A 20,095-nucleotide genomic window follows, 5' to 3' on the forward strand; every position below is an offset into this window, starting at 1 on the left:
TTATAATGCTTAAGTTGTTTCAATTGGCTACCATTATAATCCTTAAGTTTGTCAACATCTTGAAAGCAAGGCCTAACAAAAAAAACTTAACTTAACCAAAAATCGAAACTTCCGACAACACAATGACAAAGAAAATCCCACCCAACAAAAGATATCGTTGATATCTAGCCTTTCTAAGCTTGTCATAATAAGTTAACATATCCGTAAAAAATGAACTTGAATAAAAAAGGGAGCAAACCATCACTAGCCACTCGCAACATGAGCCGTGGAAAATCACATTTAAATATGGCCAAGAGAAAACTTACTTGGGGAATGCCTGACACTATAAACTATCGTATGTTTTCTTATTGCTCATTATCACTCGGGAAATGGGATCCTCGATCGACATTGCACTACATTACCATATTTCAATATCCGGAACTGCCTGATTTTCTGACCCCACGAAAATCCATATTTACTAACTTGTTGACCCACCAAAGATATCATATCAACGCACGTCCATGGAGCATTGGTTGTGCAAATATACTCATCTCTCGTTGTGATGAATAAGGTACTTCCACAACAAACTGAGAGAATTTCCAAAGAAATATTATGAAAAATGGTTGCCACCCAAATGGAAAATGCATACTGCTTTGTATTATTGCTTGGATTGTTGCTCTGCTTGCAGTGTTATTGCCTATCTGAGGAAGGCCAAATACTAATGCAATTCAAGGCGAGTTTGAACACTAGTGGGGAACTTAGAGATTGGAGAAGTGATTCACATATTGACAACTATTGTAACTGGATTGGAGTCACCTGTGATGGAAACACCAAGTCCATTGTGGGTCTGGACCTTCAAAACTTGAATATCAGTGGAACAATTCCTTCCAGTATCGGTTAATTAAGTAATCTGAGGGACTTGAACTTGTACTCAAATTATTTTTTGGGGGGGGGGGTTTCTGTCTGGTCTGCTGAATTGCACCCATCTTCGAAACTTGAATTTGTCTAAGAACATGTTCGTTGGGTTCTTGTCGGATGAGATATATAAACTGGAGGAGTTGGTGCTATTGGACCTCTGAACCAACAATTTCTTTGGGGATATCCCTGCTGGATTTGGAAGGTTGCCTAAGCTTGAGGTATTGTTCTTGCACTCTAATTTGTTGAATGGTATTGTTCCTTTCTTCCTTGGAAATCTCTCTTCGTTGAAAAACTTAACACTGGCCAACAATCCTCTTGCTCAAGGGGTAATCCCACATGAACTCAGAAACTTGACAAGGTTGCAGTAGTTGTGGATGGCAGATTGCGATTTAGTAGAAAAAATTCCAGAGTCGTTAGGGAATATAACAACTATGGTGCTCTTGGATCTCTCAAAGAATCAATTTACGGGCAGGATCCCCAACAAATTGATGGTCCTTTCAAACATGACAGATTTGCTTCTATATGATAACAATTTATCTGGACCAATTCCAGACAATATCAACAATCTTAAGAGTCTTGTGAATTTGAATCTGTCAATCAATGGGCTAAATGGAAGCATTCCTAATTAGATTGGAGACTTGACAAACTTAAAGAGACTTCAGTTATACAACAATCGACTTTCTGGGTCTATACCCTCTGAGCTTGATAAACTTACTAATTTAGTCCATCTCAAGCTTTTTACCAACAATTTTAGTGGACAAGTTCCCCTAGGAATTGGGATGGGTTCTAAACTTGTTGAGTTTGATGTATCAATGAATGACCTTTCAGGTCCTCTTCCGTAAAATGAAAAGGTGGAGTACTGAGAGCTTTCATTGTTTTTAAGAATAAGTTTAATGGCACCCTGCCTGAATTTCTTGGAAATTGTACTAGTCTAACCGCTGTCCAAGTCCACGATAACCAACTAAGTGGTGAAGTTCCTCTGGGTTTATGGATTTCTCCTCTCGTCAGAGAATTCAGATTGACAAACAATGCATTCCATGGCCGAATTCCTGCTCAAATCACCAAAGCGGCCAATCTGTGGGCGTTGGAGGAATCAAACAATCAATTCAGTGGAACAATTCCCTCTGGCATTGGACAACTGTGTAAACTCAGCAGCTTTATGGCAAGTCACAACCATATATCAGGGACTATTCCAATGGAACTCACTAGATTATCCTCACTGCTGAAACTTTCACTTGATCACAATATGTTGTACGGGGAGCTTCCTGGGACAATAATATCATGGAAGCATCTTTCCCAGCTTAACCTTGCCAACAACCACATCACAGGATCAATTCCTACATCTCTTGGGTTGCTACGTATTCTTAACAGCCTTGACCTCTCAAACAACCTGCTTTTAGGGAAAATACCCGTCGAGTTAGATAATCTCAAGTTGAGTTTTCTGAATTTGTCTGGCAACCTCTTGTCTGGTTCTTTTCCTATTGATTACAATAATCTGGCCTATGATAAAAGTTTTCTAGGCAATTCGGGCCTTTGTGGAGGTGGGAAATTAATGCTACCTTCATGTTTCCAACAGAAAGACAAATATGAAAGCCATCTATATAGGGTATTGATTGCAGTTATTGCTGCAATAGCAGTGGTCTGCTTGATTGGTATAGGTTTCTTGTATAAGAAATGCAAGAAGTTTGATTGAGTCAAATCAAGTAGAGAGTCATGGAGTCTTACAGCCTTTCACAGGGTGGAATTCGATGAGTCAGATATTGTTGAATGAATATGGAAATAATGAAGAAAAGAAACTAAACTCATTCAGTTATACATTGACCAAGAAAAGAAACTGAATTCAAACTCATGCAAATAGACACACAGGATTTACGTGGTAAAACCTCGACAGGGTGTCAAGGAAACATCCACGGGGCAAGGGATTGGAATTTATTAATTCAACAATGATTCTCCACACTTACATTTCTCGGGCATTCACTAGTTTTATACCATCGACCTTCGTTACATAACTAACATTTCGGTATAGAACTGACTAGTTACATTTTACCCAAAATTACATAATTCATTGTCAAACTAACAAACTCCACCTTGACAACAATTTTCCTAATCCCTTGCCCATGCCCATTCATCATCTTTTCTGCAAGCCAAGAGAAGCTAAACACCATCGCAGCTTCTCTACTGTAACTGGCTTTGTGAATATGTCTGCACAATTCTCTCGTGTATGGACCTTTTTGTAGAAATTTTGAATAATTTAACACATATTCAACAGAGATTATCCTGATCATGTACTATTGCGGAATACATACACAATACATAAGCTCCTCTACGTTGATCATCAATATAGCAACATCACTAACAATAAAACATCAAGAGCATTCACACATTAACACAGTATGTAACCCGGGGAAAGCATCTCGCTAAAAACCCCAACTATCTGTATATTAATGATTGAGACCATGTAACATTACAAAGTACAATGCTTATCACAAGCAATCTAGTACCAACTCCACCTGTTACACACAATACAGCTAAGATCTGATCTCCAAATCTATTCCACTGCTTGCCTGCCTCCACTGCTCAATACCTGCTCAAGAATTGATGAGAATGGCTTACCAAACTCGTATTTCACCTCAAAATAATCACTCACACTTTGTTGGACGTGAGCAAAGGCTACAATACTGGGCAAATACGTGAGCAAACTCATTGGCATACTCAATCCCTTGATTGTGCAAGATCTGGTGCACAACTATAGTCACAACTGATAGCAATCTGATTCTCTACCACCTGTCCCTGTAGAACTGAACATGCACTGACATGCAACTGAGTTAACTGATGTATTCATTAGTTGCATCATGAGTTAATAATTAGTTTAACAACTCATCATTAGTCTATTTGCAGTTAGACTAATTACAACTAGTTTAACTAAGTCAAACTGAACACAACTCCATCAACTCCACAATCAACTCCACCAAACTCAACTGATTGAGTTCTAACTGAAGTCATGCATGCAACAACTCAACTGACTCATAAGAAAATCGTATTTCCTTCTGACAGCTGCATGTGCCACCTCTGTAGCTCAAACTGAAGTGCTCAAAGAGAATAAGATCAAGTTTATAGTCCAAATATTATTATGAGACAATAATATTTGACTTTTCTATTTTTGACAGCCAGTCTAAAAATAGACTTTGATCACTCACACTGTGATCACTCACACTTTGATCAAAAATAGAAGTCCATCTATTTTTCCCAACTTGACCAATCATCCATAAACAGCAACCTGCAATCCATAGACATGATCCATATGTCTAAAAATAGACTTGCGCCAAAAATAGCCTGCGGGCCCACTTAGTGAAGGCGACTCTTTTCACTAAGCTCCATCATCTTGTTGCAATCTCAACACTCCCTCTCGACAAGATATGGATTATCAGCAACCCCTATCCTGCCTCGGTGGTACTTGAATTTGCTCCTGGTGAGAGCCTTCGTCAGAATATCAGCATCCTAATCCTCCGTTGGAATGTATGAAAGCAACATGATCCTCCGCTGCACACAATCTCTGATATGACGGTACCTGATGTCAATATGTTTAGATCTATCATGAAATACAGGATTAGACGAGAGTTTAATGCAACTCTGGTTATCACAGTAAATCACAGTAGGATCCAAATGAGAATCAAACAAACCAACCAGGATCTTCCTCATCCATATAGCCTCGCATGCAGCCAAACTTGCTGCCATATACTCGGCCTCCGCTGAACTGAGTGCCACGGATCTCTGCTTCCTGCTGTACCAAGAAACTGTTGTCGATCCGATACTGAAGACCCCTCCTGATGTGCTCTTTCTATCTGTTGGGCTCCCTGCCTAATCTGCATCCATGAAGCCACATAGCTTCACCTCATCCTCCTGTCTGTACCACAAACCATATCCCGATGTGCCTCTCAAGTAGCGCAATACATGCTTGCCCGCCTTCCAGAAGAGCTTGGTAGGCTTAACCATAGCTTGTGAAAGCTGGTTAACTGCATAGCATATATCAGGTCGTGTATTGACCAAATACATCAGCGATCCCACCAACTGTCGATAAACAGTGGCATCCACTTCTTCTCCCGAAGTGGCATCCTCCTTCACCTCCAGGAAGAGGAGTATCAACAGGCTTGCAGCCATGCATGTTGAACTTCTCCAGTATCTCCCGAGCATACTTGCCCTGAGAAACAAACAGTCCACCACTGCGGTGCCATATTTCCAATCCTAGGAAATAGTGAAGGAGGCCCAAGTCCTTCATCTCAAACTCTGTAGCAAGATCCTTCTTGCATGACAGTATCAACAGCTCATCACCCGTTAGAATCAAATCATCAACATACAGTACAATGATAAGCAACTTACCCTCCACCACAATCTGGTATAGGTTAGGATCCGCCTCGCTCTTGGAGAATCCAAGTCTTGTGAAATAGTTGTCTATCCGTGTGTACCAAGCACGTGGTGCTTGCTTCAACCCATACAACGCTCTCTTGAGCCTGCACACATGCGACTCGCTGTTGAAGACCTCAAAGCCTTCGGGCTGCTCAATGCACACCTCCTCCTCAATGACTCCGTTGAGGAACGCAGTCTTCACATCCATCTGATGAATGTGCCATCCCATCTGCGCTGAGAGAGCAAGAATCGTCCGTATGGAAGAATACCTTGCGACAGGTGCAAAGGTCTCCTCATAATCGATCCCCTCAATCTGTGAAAAGCCTCGGGCAACAAACCTTACCTTGTACTTCTCCACACTCCCGTCAGCTGCTTGCTTAACTTTGTAGATCCATCTCGAACCCACCACTGATTTCCCTTCGGGTCTAGGAACAATCTCCCATGCACTGTTTCTGACAATAGAATCATACTCTTCCACCATGGCGTCTACCCATGCGGGATCCTCCACAGCTTCCTCAAAAGAGGATGGCTCAGTCACAACACACTTGCTCATAAGAGCCATGTATCCAGTGTACCGATCAGGTGACTGTCTCTGCCTGCGTTGGGTTGTAGGTGGTCCTACAACTTTCTCTGCATCTTGAGCCAGTTGCTCAGCTTCTGTCAAGCGCTTTCGCCCTCTGATGGTTGGTGCTGCATGAGTGGACTCGTCCACTCCATGAACCTCATCCTGTGGCTGATCCATGTCCTGAAGCTCATCCTTAGGAACTAATAGCTCCTCATCTGCATGCAAGTGTAGCTCCCTCTCAAGCGAACACTTCATGGCTTTCTCCTCTTGAAATTTTATATCCCGTCGCACAACAGTTTTACCACTGTCTGGCAAATACACACGATAGTTGTGGGGCGTATCAGTGTACCCCACAAATATCCCAACCTCTGCGGTCGGCTCCAACTTCTTCCTGGCATCCTTCGTCACATGCATGTAAACGTTAGCACCAAAAATCCTCAAATGAGAAAGATCAGGCTTCTTACCAGAATAAGCCTCCTCGGGTGTACTCATGCCAAGTATCCTATGAGGACAACGGTTCTGCACATAAACTGCTGTATTGCATTCTTCCACCCACAAGTGAAGGGGTAGGCCCTGATCATGCAACATTGCCCGTGCAGCACCCACAATCGTTCTGTTCTTCCGCTCAGCTACCCTGTTCAGCTGTGGGTTATGGGGAGCTATGAGCTCTCTACGAATCCCTTCTGCCTTGCAGAAATCCTTGAACTCGTCCGAGATGTATTCACCACCATTATCGCTCCTAAGAGCCTTCACCTTCTTCCCCAACTCCTTCTCGACCAATTCTTTGAATTCACAGGACTTTGAATATGTCTCGCTCTTCTTCTGCATGAAGAAGATCCAGCACTTACGAGAGAAATCATCAACAAAAATCACATAATACCTGTGTTTTGCTGTCGAAGCAACTGAGAAAGGTCCACACATGTATGTGTGAATTCTCTCAAGGATCGTCGTGGCACAACTATCCTTCTCGTCAAAGGTGGCTTTCACAAACTTCCCCAAAGTACACCCCTTGCACTGATCTGACTGCGCAAGTGTGCCTTTAGGAAGCCCTGTAGTGATCTGCTGCAGTATCTTCAAGGCTCCATGGTGAAGGTGACCCAATCTCCTGTGCCACAACTCGCCATCATCCCGGCTCACCAATCCTTCTACCTTTCTTGCCATTGCTGCGCATCCATCTACATGCAACTGATAAAGGTTCCTCACTCGAACCCCTATCTTCCGGGTCTCACCGGTTGTCTTGCTGCGCAGGAAGGCCTTTCCCTCGCTGAAAACAACATCATACCCCTTGTCTTCTAACATCGCCACTGAGATAAGATTCTTCTTCAATCCTGGAACATGCATGACTTCCTTCAATACGAAGGGTTTACTAGACTCCCTCTCAAAGGAAATGGTACCGATACCGGTCGCACTGTATCTACCATCATCGCCCATCTCGATGTGCACTCCAAGATCTTTGTCCTCCAGATCAGAGAACAAATCTTTATCTCCCGTCATGTAAAAAGACGCACCACTGTCCAAGAACCACATGGATCCCATCACACTTGAAACCAAGCATGCGATCAATGAAAAATCAAGCTCAAATTGTGAGGCTAGAGCCTCTCCTGCTGAAGATCCAGCAGCCTGCTTGTTCTTCTTCTTCTGCGGAAAATTAGTGGCATAGTGTCCGTGCTGGTGACAGTGAAAGCACTTCACCTTGGACATATCCTGCTTCTTGCCTTTCGCACCAGACTGAGAAGCTTTCTTGCTCTTCCCCTTCTTTGCTTTGGCAGCCAAAGAACAATTCTCTTCATCAGCTCCCTTTGACGAAGATCCGTCCCTGGTACTCCGCCTGCCTCCTGCACAAGATCTGACCATAGTCTTTCCCATCCTGGCAAATTCTCCCGACCATTGACAGAGTCCTGATAGGAATGCCAACTCTTCGGAAGACCAAGGAGAGCCAATCTCACCAAGTCCTCATCATCGACAGTAACCCCCACACTTCCCAGCTCATCTCGACACTGAGTGAACTTCGTGAGATACTTGGGAATACTGTCACCCTTCTCGCATTTGATGTTTCTGAGTTTATCTTTGAGCGCCAGCTTCCTCTGATCGCTCTTGCTTTGGAATAATTCTGTTAATGATTTCCACATCAAATATGGAGTAGCCTTTCCATGGAGGCTGGACACAATGTGATCCTTCGCGCCCTCCAACAGAATCCTTCGACATTTTGCGGTCTTCTTTTGTCAAGCATCAGCTTGAGTAGCATCAATAGGCTTTGGGATATCCGTATCTATGAACTCCTTCAGCCCGTTATCATCCAATACTGCCTCCATCCTATCCTTCCATGCAATATAGTTTGAGCTGCCCTCAAGAGCATACTCCAATCGCAATCCGTTGAAAGACATTGCTGCGTTGTCACCAAGAAAACACTGCTGCAAATTCGAATTCCACCAGCAACCAACTCAACCGCTTCCGATCTAAAATTCGTGAGAACAAAATATTTCTCGTACAGAGATTGACTGTATGGGCATTCACCGGATATCTCACCTTCCAAAGGAAGGATGAATCCAGAGGCTACCTGGCCCGATTACAGACTCTGCCTGAAGAAATAAAATGTAAACACTTCCTGAATAGTAGATCTGATGATCAACAGCACTGATATCATGTAGAACTTCTTCTACAAATCAGCTCGCTCCGATACCATGTAGAAATTTTGAATAATTTAACACATATTCAACAGAGATTATCCTGATCATGTACTATTGCGGAATACATACACAATACATAAGCTCCTCTACGTTGATCATCAATATAGCAGCATCATTAACAATAAAACATCAAGAGCATTCACACATTAACACAGTATGTAACCCGGGGAAAGCATCTCGCTAAAAACCCCAACTATCTGTATATTAATGATTGAGACCATGTAACATTACAAAGTACAATGCTTATCACAAGCAATCCAGTACCAGCTCCACCTGTTACACACAATACAACTAAGATCTGATCTCCAAATCGATTCCACTGCTTGCCTGCCTCCACTGCTCAATACCTGCTCAAGAATTGATGAGAATGGCTTACCAAACTCGTATTTCACCTTAAAATAATCACTCACACTTTGTTGGACGTGAGAAAAGGCTACAATACTAGGCAAATACATGAGCAAACTCATTGGCATACTCAATCCCTTGATTGTGCAAGATCTGGTGCACAACTATAGTCACAACTGATAGCAATCTAATTCTCTACCACCTGTCCCTGTTGAACTGAACATGGACTGACATGCAACTGAGTTAATTGATGTATTCATTAGTTGCATCATGAGTTAATAATTAGTTTAACAACTCATCATTAGTCTATTTGCAGTTAGACTAATTACAACTACTTTAACTAAGTCAATCTGAACACAACTCCATCAACTCCACAATCAACTCCACCAAACTCAACTGATTGAGTTCTAACTGAAGTCATGCATGCAACAACTCAATTGACTCATAAGAAAAGCGTATTTCCTTCTGACAGCTGCATGTGCCACCTCTGTAGCTCAAACTGAAGTGCTCCAAGAGAATAATATCAAGTTTATAGTCCAAATATTATTATGAGACAATAATATTTGACTTTTCTATTTTTGACAGCCAGTCTAAAAATAGACTTTGATCACTCACACTTTGATAAAAAATAGAAGTCCATCTATTTTTCCCAACTTGACCAATCATCCATAAACAGCAACCTGCAATCCATAGACATGATCCATATGTCTAAAAATAGACTTGCACCAAAAATAGCCTGCGGGCCCACTTAGTGAAGGCGACTCTTTTCACTAAGCTCCATCATCTTGTTGCAATCTCAACACTTTTGAAGAGCTACTTTTCCACCATCGATCACATGTCTCAGAAAATGATACCTTACATCAATGTGCTTGGTTCTGCTGTGATAAGCAGGATTTGTAGCCAAATGAATAGCACTTTGACTGTCACAAAGTACATTCACTTTCTCCTGCATCCTTCCAATCTCATCAAGCAGCCCCTTTAACCAGATTGCTTCTTTACTGGCATCTCAAGCAGCCATATATTCAGCTTCGGTAGTGGACAACGTAATTGTTTCTTGAAGCTTTGACATCCAACTAATTGCTCCACCTGCAAGAGTAAAGACATAACCTGTAGTAGATCTTCTTTTGTCCAAATCACCTGCATAGTCAGCATCTACATATCCACAGATTGATCCTTCACTACCATTAAAGACGATGCAATGGTCACTTGTGCCTCTTAGATATCGAAGCATCCATTTCGCTGCTTGCCAATGATCTTTACCTGGATTTGCCATGAATCTGCTGACAACTCCAACTGCATGTGAAATGTCAGGTCTTGTAGATACCATCGCATACATTAAGTTGCCTACAGCGTTTGCATATGGTACATGAGACATATACTGCTTTTCTTCATCAACTCTAGGACTCAAACTGAAGAAAGCTTAAAATGGGAAGTTAGTGGAACATTAACAGGTTTCACATTGTTCATGGAGAACTTTTCAAGTACTTTCTCCACATACTTCTGTTGTGATAACCAAAGCTTACCATTTTTCTTGTCTCTGTGTATCTCCATGCCCAACATATGTTTTGTTGCTCCAAGATCCTTCATATCAAATGTCCTAGAGAGTTGAGCCTTTAACCTGTTGATCTCTTCCATGCTTTTGCTTGCAATAAGCATATCGTCAACATACAAAGCTAAGATAATGAATATGCCATTATAACTTTTGAAGTATACACAATGATCATACTCACTTCTTATAAAGTTCTGGCTCACCATGAAGGAATCAAACTTCTTGTACCATTGTCTGGGAGACCGCCTCAGACCATACAATGATTTCGTGAGCTTGCAAACTAATCTTCTGCTGCGACCTTGTACAAAATCTTCTGGTTGTTCCATATATATCTCTTCGTTCAAATCACCATGTAGAAAAGTTGTTTTAACATATAACTGTTCTAACTCAAGGTTAAGTAACGCAGTTAGTGCCAACACAGTACGAATAGAAACAAGTTTTACAACTGGAGAAAAAATCTCATGAAAGTCTATACCTTCAACCTGAGAATACCCTTTTTCTACCAGTCTCGCCTTATACCTTTCAATACTTCCATCAACTTTCCGTTTCAGCTTGAAGACCCATTTGCATCCAACAACACTTCTCCCTTCAGGAAGCTCTACAAGATCCCAGGTATTGTTCTTGGCTAAGGAGTCCATTTCTTATTCCATAGCCATTTTCCATTTTTCGCTATCTGTATCATCTACTGCTTCCTGATAACAAGAAGGTTCCCCATCTTCAGTAATCAAAGAAAAAGATGAAGCAGAATCTTCATACCTTTTGGGATTTTCCTTTCCCTTGTAGACCTTCTTGAAATGACTGGTTGTTGAACTGGTTTAGAAACTTGAATTGGTTCAGAAGCTTCAACGGTTTCCTTTGTGTCTTCAACACCTTTTTCTCTAGAAGTCTCTCCTTCCTTTCGACTGTCACCGAAAGGTCTAGCCTCCAACTGAGCTCATTGATTTGGCGATACCTGTTCCTGTTCAATTCTTTCAACATTTGATTTTAAAAGAGATGATTCATCAAATGTTACATCTCTACTAATGACTATCTTCGGCAATGTAGGATCCCACAACCTATATCCTTTCACTGCATAGTCATACCCAACAAAGACATAACATTTCAACTTTGGATCTAATTTTGAACGCTGATTTTTCGGAATAAGAGAATAAGCATCACAGCCAAATATCCTCAAATGTGAATAGTCACAAGACTGACCTGTCCAAACTTGTTCAGGAAGTTTACAATCAATTGCTACTGAAGGTGATCTATTAACTAAATAACAAGCAGTAGATACTGCTTCTGCCCACAACTCCTTTTGCAAGTTAGCATTTCTAATCATGCTTCTGCCTCTTTCCATAAGAGTCTGATTCATACGCTCAGCAACACCATTTTGCTAAGGAGTATAAACAGAAGTTATGTGTCTAACAATTCCCTCATCCTTACAGTATTGTTCAAATTCAACTGAAGTGAACTCACCACCATTGTCAGTTCTTAAACATTTAATAGATTTGCCTATTCTTTTCTCTACCATTACTTTAAATTGTTTAAAGACATTTAATACATCAGCTTTCCCTTTTAGCATATAGACCCAAACTTTACGGGAGTGATCATCAATAAACGTTAAAAAATATACTGCACCTCCATATGACACAACAGGGGATGGTCCCCATAGATCAGAATGAATATAGTCTAAAACATCTTTACTATTATGATTTCCAACTTTAAATCTTTGTTTACACTGTTTTCCATACACACAATGTTTATAGAAATATAACTTCAAGAATTTCAGATCAGGAAGAGATTTACATTTCATCAATATCTGAAGAGCTTTCTCGCTCATATGACCAAATCGCTAATGCCATAGACGAGTACCTGCTTCTTCCTTTTCTGATGCAACCGCTGCTTCACTGACCTGAGTACTTCCTTTTAACCTGTAAAGATTTTCAACCTTTTCTGCCTTCATAACCACAAGGGCTCCTTTAAAGACTTTCAAGACGCCATCCTGACCTGTAAACTTATAACCATCTGAATCCAACACTCCCAAAGAAATCAAATTTTTCTTCAAATCAGGTACATGTCTAACACTAGTTAATGTTCTAACTGTGTTATCATACATCTTAATCCTGATATCTCCCATCCCAACAGTCTGACATGACACATTGTTACCCATAAACACAGAACTACCGTTTACATTTTTATACGAAGTAAACCAATTTCTATGTGGGCACATGTGATGCGAAGCACCAGAGTCTAACAGCCAGCTATCTAAACCCTGAGAGACATTACATTCAGGTGAAGTTTCATCTATCATACATAATTCTTCAGCAGATAAAACTTTGTCTATCATACCTGAATCGACCTTATTTGCTTCCTTCTTCAGGTTTTCAGATTCCTTTCGTTTCTAAGAGTTCTTCTTCAAGTGTCCAATTTTATTGCAGTTCCAGATAAATTATGTTGGCTAATGACTTTGTCATATAGAGTTTTTCAAGTTTTTCCCACAATCCTGAAGCTGTAGTCTCTTCAACAATATTGAAGAGAACTTCATCCGCTAGGCATAACTGGATGGTACTGAGAGCTCAGGCATCCAAGTCCTCCCAATCTGAAATAGTCATGGTTACAGTTTTCTTAGTTGCCCCATCCAATGCCTTGTGCAACCCTTGTTGCATAAGCAGATCCCTAACCTTCAATTTCCAAAGAGCAAAATTGCTCTTTTCGGTGAATTTCTCCACCTCGAATTTCGCATTCGACATCTTGGCCATTTTGTTCTTCTCCGATGGTTTTAGTTTTTTCAGCTAGGGTTTATATTTCCTTATTTTCCATTGAAAGTTTTTTCTTCAACTAAGGTGTATATTTCCTTATTTCCCCCAAAAAAAAACTTCAATTTAAACAGAAAAAACCCTTTAAAAAAACACTTTTTCTCCTTTCCTTCAATTAAAAAAAAAAAATTGTCTTCTTTTTCTTCAAAACACATCCACCCCTTTATTTTCCACAACGTTCTGAAAAAAACAAATAAATAAATAAAAAATAATAGAATAAAAATAAAATAAAATAATTAATAAATAAATAATAATAATAAAATTAAAAAATTAAAAATAAAAATAAAAAAAATAATAATAAATAATAATAATAATAAAAATAAATAAATAAATAAAACTAAAAATAAAAAAATTCTGAAACAGATGTTTCTCTCAAATTTAACCACAAAAAAATACCCGGATCCAACACGCAGATCTAGTAGCACTGCTGACAGCAACTGTGGCAGCGAACACGACGAGGTTCTAGTAGCGACTCCACGATTTCTTCCTCACAAACAGATGGCTCTGGATGCAAAGTATTTGATCTTTATGCAGACCACCTTTCCTCCACGCAGAGGGAGATCTGGCACTTCCACGCAGCAACACACAGGGATGCAGGCAAACCACCTTTCCTTCACGCAGAGGGAGATCTGGCACTTCCACGCGGGCAGCGGCTCTGCCTCTTCAGTGTCTGGCACTTCATTCATGCAGAGGGAGATCTGGCACTTCCACGCAGGCAGCAGCTCTACCTCTTCAACGTTTGGCACTTCCTCTTTGTAAATCGTTCCACGCAGATACCACCTTCCTCTTGACAGCATTCGTCCCTCCTCCACTTAACTCACGCTCTAATACGCAGCAAAAACGCGCTCTGGTCTTCACACGTAGCCGTTGGCTCTTCAACCTCATGCCCGCTAGCTCTTCAACCTCACGCTCTGATACCAATTGTTGAATGAATATGGAAATAATGAAGAAAAGAAACTAAACTCATTCAGTTATACATTGACCAAGAAAAGAAACTGAATTCAAACTCATGCAAATAGACACACAGGATTTACGTGGTAAAACCGCGATAGGGTGTCAAGGAAACATCCACAGGGCAAGGGATTGGAATTTATTAATTGAACAATGATTCTCCACACTTACATTTCTCGGGCATTCACTAGTTTTATACCATCAACCTCTATTACATAACTAACATTTTGGTATAGAACTGACTAGTTACATTTTACCCAAAATTACATAATTCATTGTCAAACTAACAGATATTCTAAAGAGATTGACAGAAGATAATGTTATTGGAAGTGGAGGTGCAGGCAAGGTGTACAAGGCAAAACTGGAAAATGATAATATTGTTGCTGTGAAAAGGATCAGGAACAACAAGAACCAAGACATGGAATTTCGAGCAGAGGTGGAGACTTTAGGGAAGATTAGGCATGCCAACATTGTTAAACTACTTTGTTGCATATCTAGTTCAGATTCTAATCTCTTAGTGTATGAATACATGCCAAATGGTAGTCTGTATGAATGTCTTCATACTTCTCGAGGGAAAACATTGGATTGGCCTACTCATTATAAAATTGCTTTTGGTCCTACTAAGGCAGTGTCCTACCTGCATCATGGTTGTTCCCCTCCAATACTACATAGGGATATCAATCATATAATATATTGCTGGATTCTGAATTAGAGGCCCATATTACTGATTTTGGTTTAGCTAGAACTGTAGAGAAGCTGGGTCAGGAGAATGTAATGTCAATGGTTGCTGGCTCATATGGATATATTGCCCCAGGTAAGCATTTTATACAGTTGAATAGTTAATGTCTATGATTATATGTGTGTATTAACCCAATGTGTCAGTCAGCAGAAAATGAACAATTCTAGCTGAAATGATCTAATTGATGGACATGTGTGCATAGTATGCTTGTAGCTGCAAGGTGAATGAGAAAAGTGACATATATAGCTTTGTCGTGGTCCTGCTAGAGCTTGTGACTGGTAAGAAACCCAATGATACAGGGTTCAGAGATGACTTAGACATTGTTAGGTGGACTCAGAAGCAGATTCACATCGATATTAATAATGTCCTGGATTCACGAGTAGCTGGATCATATAGGGAAGAAATGATGCATGTGTTAAGGTTGGCTCTGAGATGCACTAGCACTCTGCCTGTCAATAGGCCTGCCATGAGGGAAGTTGTGGAGACTCTGCTTAGATGAAGAAATTAGGAAAGCAGCAGCTACCCCTTTGTCTCCCCATCTCAATAGCAATCCCAGTCCGTTTAGATCCAAGTCTCCATAGGCTCCCTCTTCCACACACGCTAGTGCAAGTCCATTTAATGACAATACATGTGCATAGACCTGTGACCTTTATGTTAATTTTATCAACAATAATAAAAACATTGTCACAGTGATGCCCTTTACCTTCCTGGATTGTTGAAGAATTTGATTCATAAAGCAGTACGAGATTTGTATCTTATACTGGTTTTATAAGTTTGTTCCAAACAGAGGATGCATCTGTCCCAATGGAAGCATTTCATCAGTTCCTTGCACAGAATTTGTTGTGCCTTCAAATACTAAGAGCAACGTTGCAGGAAAAGAATAACCCCATTGGCTCTTCAGCAAAGATATCAAGAGATCAGCTGTGCAGATTTGGTAACAAGTCACAATTAGAATTTCAGTGTCTCCATAGCAGCACTTGCATTCTGTAACATAAGTTTCAAAACGATCAATCCTTGGACTTTCTCATCCTTTTATCACTGAGTTATAATGTAAAATAGACCATTTTGGCAACCCAACTGTAAAACATCTTATGCAAGGTAGCCTGTTTTGAGATCGTTCTACCAAAGAGAAGATGGTGATGGAATGGATGTCACACAGTGTGGTCCATATATCATTGAGCTCGTCATCATGAATGAATGATTAACATTAACTTCACTTCGCTGCATTCCTCTAACATTTGAAGTTATTCATGAGGCTTAGAAGCCTCGTTACTCCATTATTGTTTAGGCACCAACACATGAAGAATTGTAAGCACCAGAAAATATCAGCTGTCAAAAGAGGATACACACAACCTACCAGACTTTAAAGGATACCTTTAAAAGTGTATGGAGTAGAACAACAGTGAATAACTTTTTGTTACGAAGATTGTGTCTATATGTGATGTTTTATGACATAACTTCTCATCTATGAGTTGGATTGATCTTTTCACAATATATTATATATGTATTCTAAAGTATGAAGTAGAATAGCATTGAATAAGATTTTGTTACTAAGATTATGTCTATGTAGAATTTTTTATTACATAACTTTACTTTTATGAGTAGGATTGAATTTTTCACAATATATTATATTAGTGGAGTTATATAAATTATATGGCTAATAAACTTTCATTGGTATCAATCCATGAGAAGCATCAAAAGACTTACTTCATGATATATCTCACATTCATAGTATTAAAATCAAATCATAAAAGTTAACAAAATCATATTTTACTTTATATTATTTATTATTATTATATAAAATGAATTAATATATGAGTTAAACGTATATACATTAAAAACACGTAACAAGATTCTTAACCAAGGGGTTTCACCTCCGCTTTACCACGGAGATTCTTAACTTTTAAATAGACTTTGTTACAATGCCATGGGACAATACTATGGCTTATCAATACCACATGCCCAAAAAAGCAACAGGCAATGGTTGATATAAACCAATGTTTTGATGTCTTCTTTTGACATATTGACAGATTCTACAATTGTCCACAAATTCTTTGACATCACACCTCATACATGACCAATAACAATAAGTTTTGTCATGGCCAAAATGACTAGCCAACCTCTGCTATGTTTCTCTTTCAGCAAATCATCTCTCATCGAACCTTTTAGAATGCACAAGTAGATGCCTTTGAACAACAACCATTCCTTAGTCATGTACTCGATCCAAGAGCTTTGGTCTCTGATTATGGGATTTTCATAGGCTTCATAAATTTCTTTAAACTTTGGATCCTTCTTGTACATTTCTTTGAGGTGTTCATATCCTAAGTACTAATTTGGAGTTCCTGCAAGACCAAGCACATCCTACCCAAGGCATCCACAACTTTAATATCATTCCTACTAATATGCTTTACAAAAAAAATAAGAAGAATTGTATGTATTCTATCCATTTGGCATGCCTTTGGTTCATTAGGGCACTTTTGAGGTCTAAAATGGGCCTCATAAGAAAATTATAAAATAATAGTGAAAATAATAAAATAAGATTACATTACATCATCAAACTTTTGAGGGAAAAAATAGAAAACTATCTTTTCAACTTATCTCCCAATGGGTTTACTCAAATTTCGAGCGGAAACACTCATTGGATGTAGAATTTGATTCCTCATCCAAGGATTGCCCATGTTGCATACTTTCGATAGACCTTGCTACACGAAAAATGAGAAATACATGAAAAACGTTATTGCAATCACATTTTTCATGTATTTCTCATTTTTCGTGTAGTAGGGTCCATCAAAACTATGCAACATGGGTAATCCTTGGATGAGGAATTAAATTTGCATCCAATGAGTACTCCCACTCGAAATTTGAGTAAAACCTTAGGGAGATAAGTTGAAAATACAAGTTGAAAAAACTAGTTTTATTATTTTATTATTTTTTAATCTTTTTACTTTTTTACTCCAAAAATGGTGAATAATCCCATATGGTTGACATCATCATCTTGAATCCCATTGGTTCTTATAAAGTTAATTTTGGTTGTACATTTTTCTTAAGAGGCCCATTTTAGACCTCAAAATTCCCCAACTTCTCCTGCCTCGTTGTGGACTATAAGGCATGTTTGTCAAAATACAATCATGCGTGTTTTTTTCGTTGGTGTTTCTTTCTTTTCAATTTATTTATTAGCATTTCAATTCCTTCTTGCTTTTACAAGTGTTAATTTGTTGTCACAAACTGTGACTTTGCATATTCCATAAATCTTCACATTCTAATCATGATTGCGACAACACCCATAAAAACTTGTAGACATTTCCTCTTTGCATTTCCATCATGCAACCTTGTTGTTGAAATTGTCCTTGAGCCATTCTATGACAGAGTGCACTTCCGGAAGTTGAAGCCCCGACTAATTCCTAAACTTGTGCCCAGAAAAGAAAAGTTCTCCTCAAGAGCACACTCATTCGTCACGAAGAACTGCGCCCTCCTTGAGCACATGAGTGCACCTCAAAAGCTTGAATGTTCTCCCTTTGTCCCTTCAGCATGCGTCAGTGCATCCTTCTTGTCCTCTTGAGTGCATGTGATCAAATATTGATCATAAACTAAATTGAAGTAGATTTGATTATTTGCCAACAATGAATTGATTGTTAACCTTATATGTTGAATGTGAAAGACTGAAGGAAAACAGTTGATTTAAGACTTAATAAAGAACTTAAGAAGCATAATTAAACATGAAGTTGCAGCGAGAACAGAGATAATAGACAACAAACATTGATTACAGAGTTTGTCCCTGATGGACTATGTCTCCGGGTCCGCTTTCAAGATGGGCGTCCGCTTTATTAGGATTGATCGAAAGAGGTCTTTTACACATTAAAAACACCAGCCTGAATGTGCACAAAGGCACTTTTGGTCTCTATCAACAGAAATCTCTCTCTCCTAGCTTTCCAACGTCTATCTCGGTACCCAATTCCGCCTCCAAACGACCAAGATACACTGAAAACAACAACTGCTTCTCTGGCTCAACATCTGCATACAAGTCTCCAAATCACTCTAATGTTCTTCTTCATGAAAAAAGGGTTGAATTTATAACTCCTTAGGTTCATTCAAGCTCTCTTAGGCTAAATTTGGCATGTATGGGTTGCATTAAAGGTTTATTGGCCTCGACCTTGTTACAAGAGGACACTTAATGGCCTAGTCACATGGTGGTTGACTTAAAAATAGACTAAACTGCAACAAAAAACCCAAAAAAATATTTTGGTTATCTCTGAACTCGCTAATAGTCAACTAACAACACGAAATGGGTGTTTCGTTGGCATGTGACCAGGCAGTCTAACCCTTGTCGGCCACTTGCGCTGTTTATCCTTGTGTTTCCGACTAACAGCACGGTGACCCAACTATTCGTGTGACAACTGGTGGTGGTGGATACCCTGATTGCGTGGCTTCCAAACCATGGTGGTCTTCCTTACCTGTGCGGTTACGGTCCTCCGCATGTTTACATGGCCCGGGTTCTACTGCAGTCTTCTCCCCGCACGATTTAGTTGTGTTTTGCATTGCATTGTTTTATTATATGGTCTAAAAGTGGGTTTTGCGATGGTTTGGTATTACCCCATGTCTTAATATTGAGTCTTAAGACTTTAACTTTAGTGCTAAGGTTTAGAACATAGGTTTTTAGCATAGGTTCATTACATTAGTTTAATGTTAAGGTTTAGCACTAGGTTGTAACCTTATTAAAAATAACCCATTACACAAATTGTCATATTGTGACATTAACCATCAAACACCATATCAACAATTTGGACCACATCCACCATGAATAACACTGAAGACCATACTGGAAGCTGACGAATATGAAGATGAACTGAACTCTTTAGATACACTGGACTGACAAGATCCTTCTGGATCAATCCTCTCCACTTGAAAGCTTTTGGACCACAAAAATTTGATTTAAGCATATATCAGGTGAGGGTACAACTCCCTCACTCTTCCGATCTCCATCCACCTTGCCTTGCTCAGATTCATGCCCTTGAGTCCCACTTGAAGATATTCAACATATCCATGCCTTGAAGATCGAACCTTCCTATCCAAGATGGTATCTTCCTGCAACTCATTCATATATTCAGGTGCCAAATCATCAATAGTCAGAATATGTGTATCTTCCTCGGGATCCATGATCAT

The 20,095-nt window shown here is 39.6% G+C and overlaps 1 pseudogene; it reads left to right on the plus strand.

Moving 5' to 3' along the window:
• Positions 1-598: 598 nt before the first annotated feature.
• On the plus strand, positions 599-15,516 carry LOC149259312 (uncharacterized; annotated as a pseudogene).
• The last annotated feature ends 4,579 nt before the right edge of the window (positions 15,517-20,095 follow it).

This window comes from Pinus tabuliformis, chromosome 6, assembly GCF_031772625.1.
Source record: "Pinus tabuliformis cultivar Carrire ecotype Pingquan chromosome 6, CPIR1, whole genome shotgun sequence".
Taxonomy (NCBI): Eukaryota; Viridiplantae; Streptophyta; class Pinopsida; order Pinales; family Pinaceae; genus Pinus; species Pinus tabuliformis.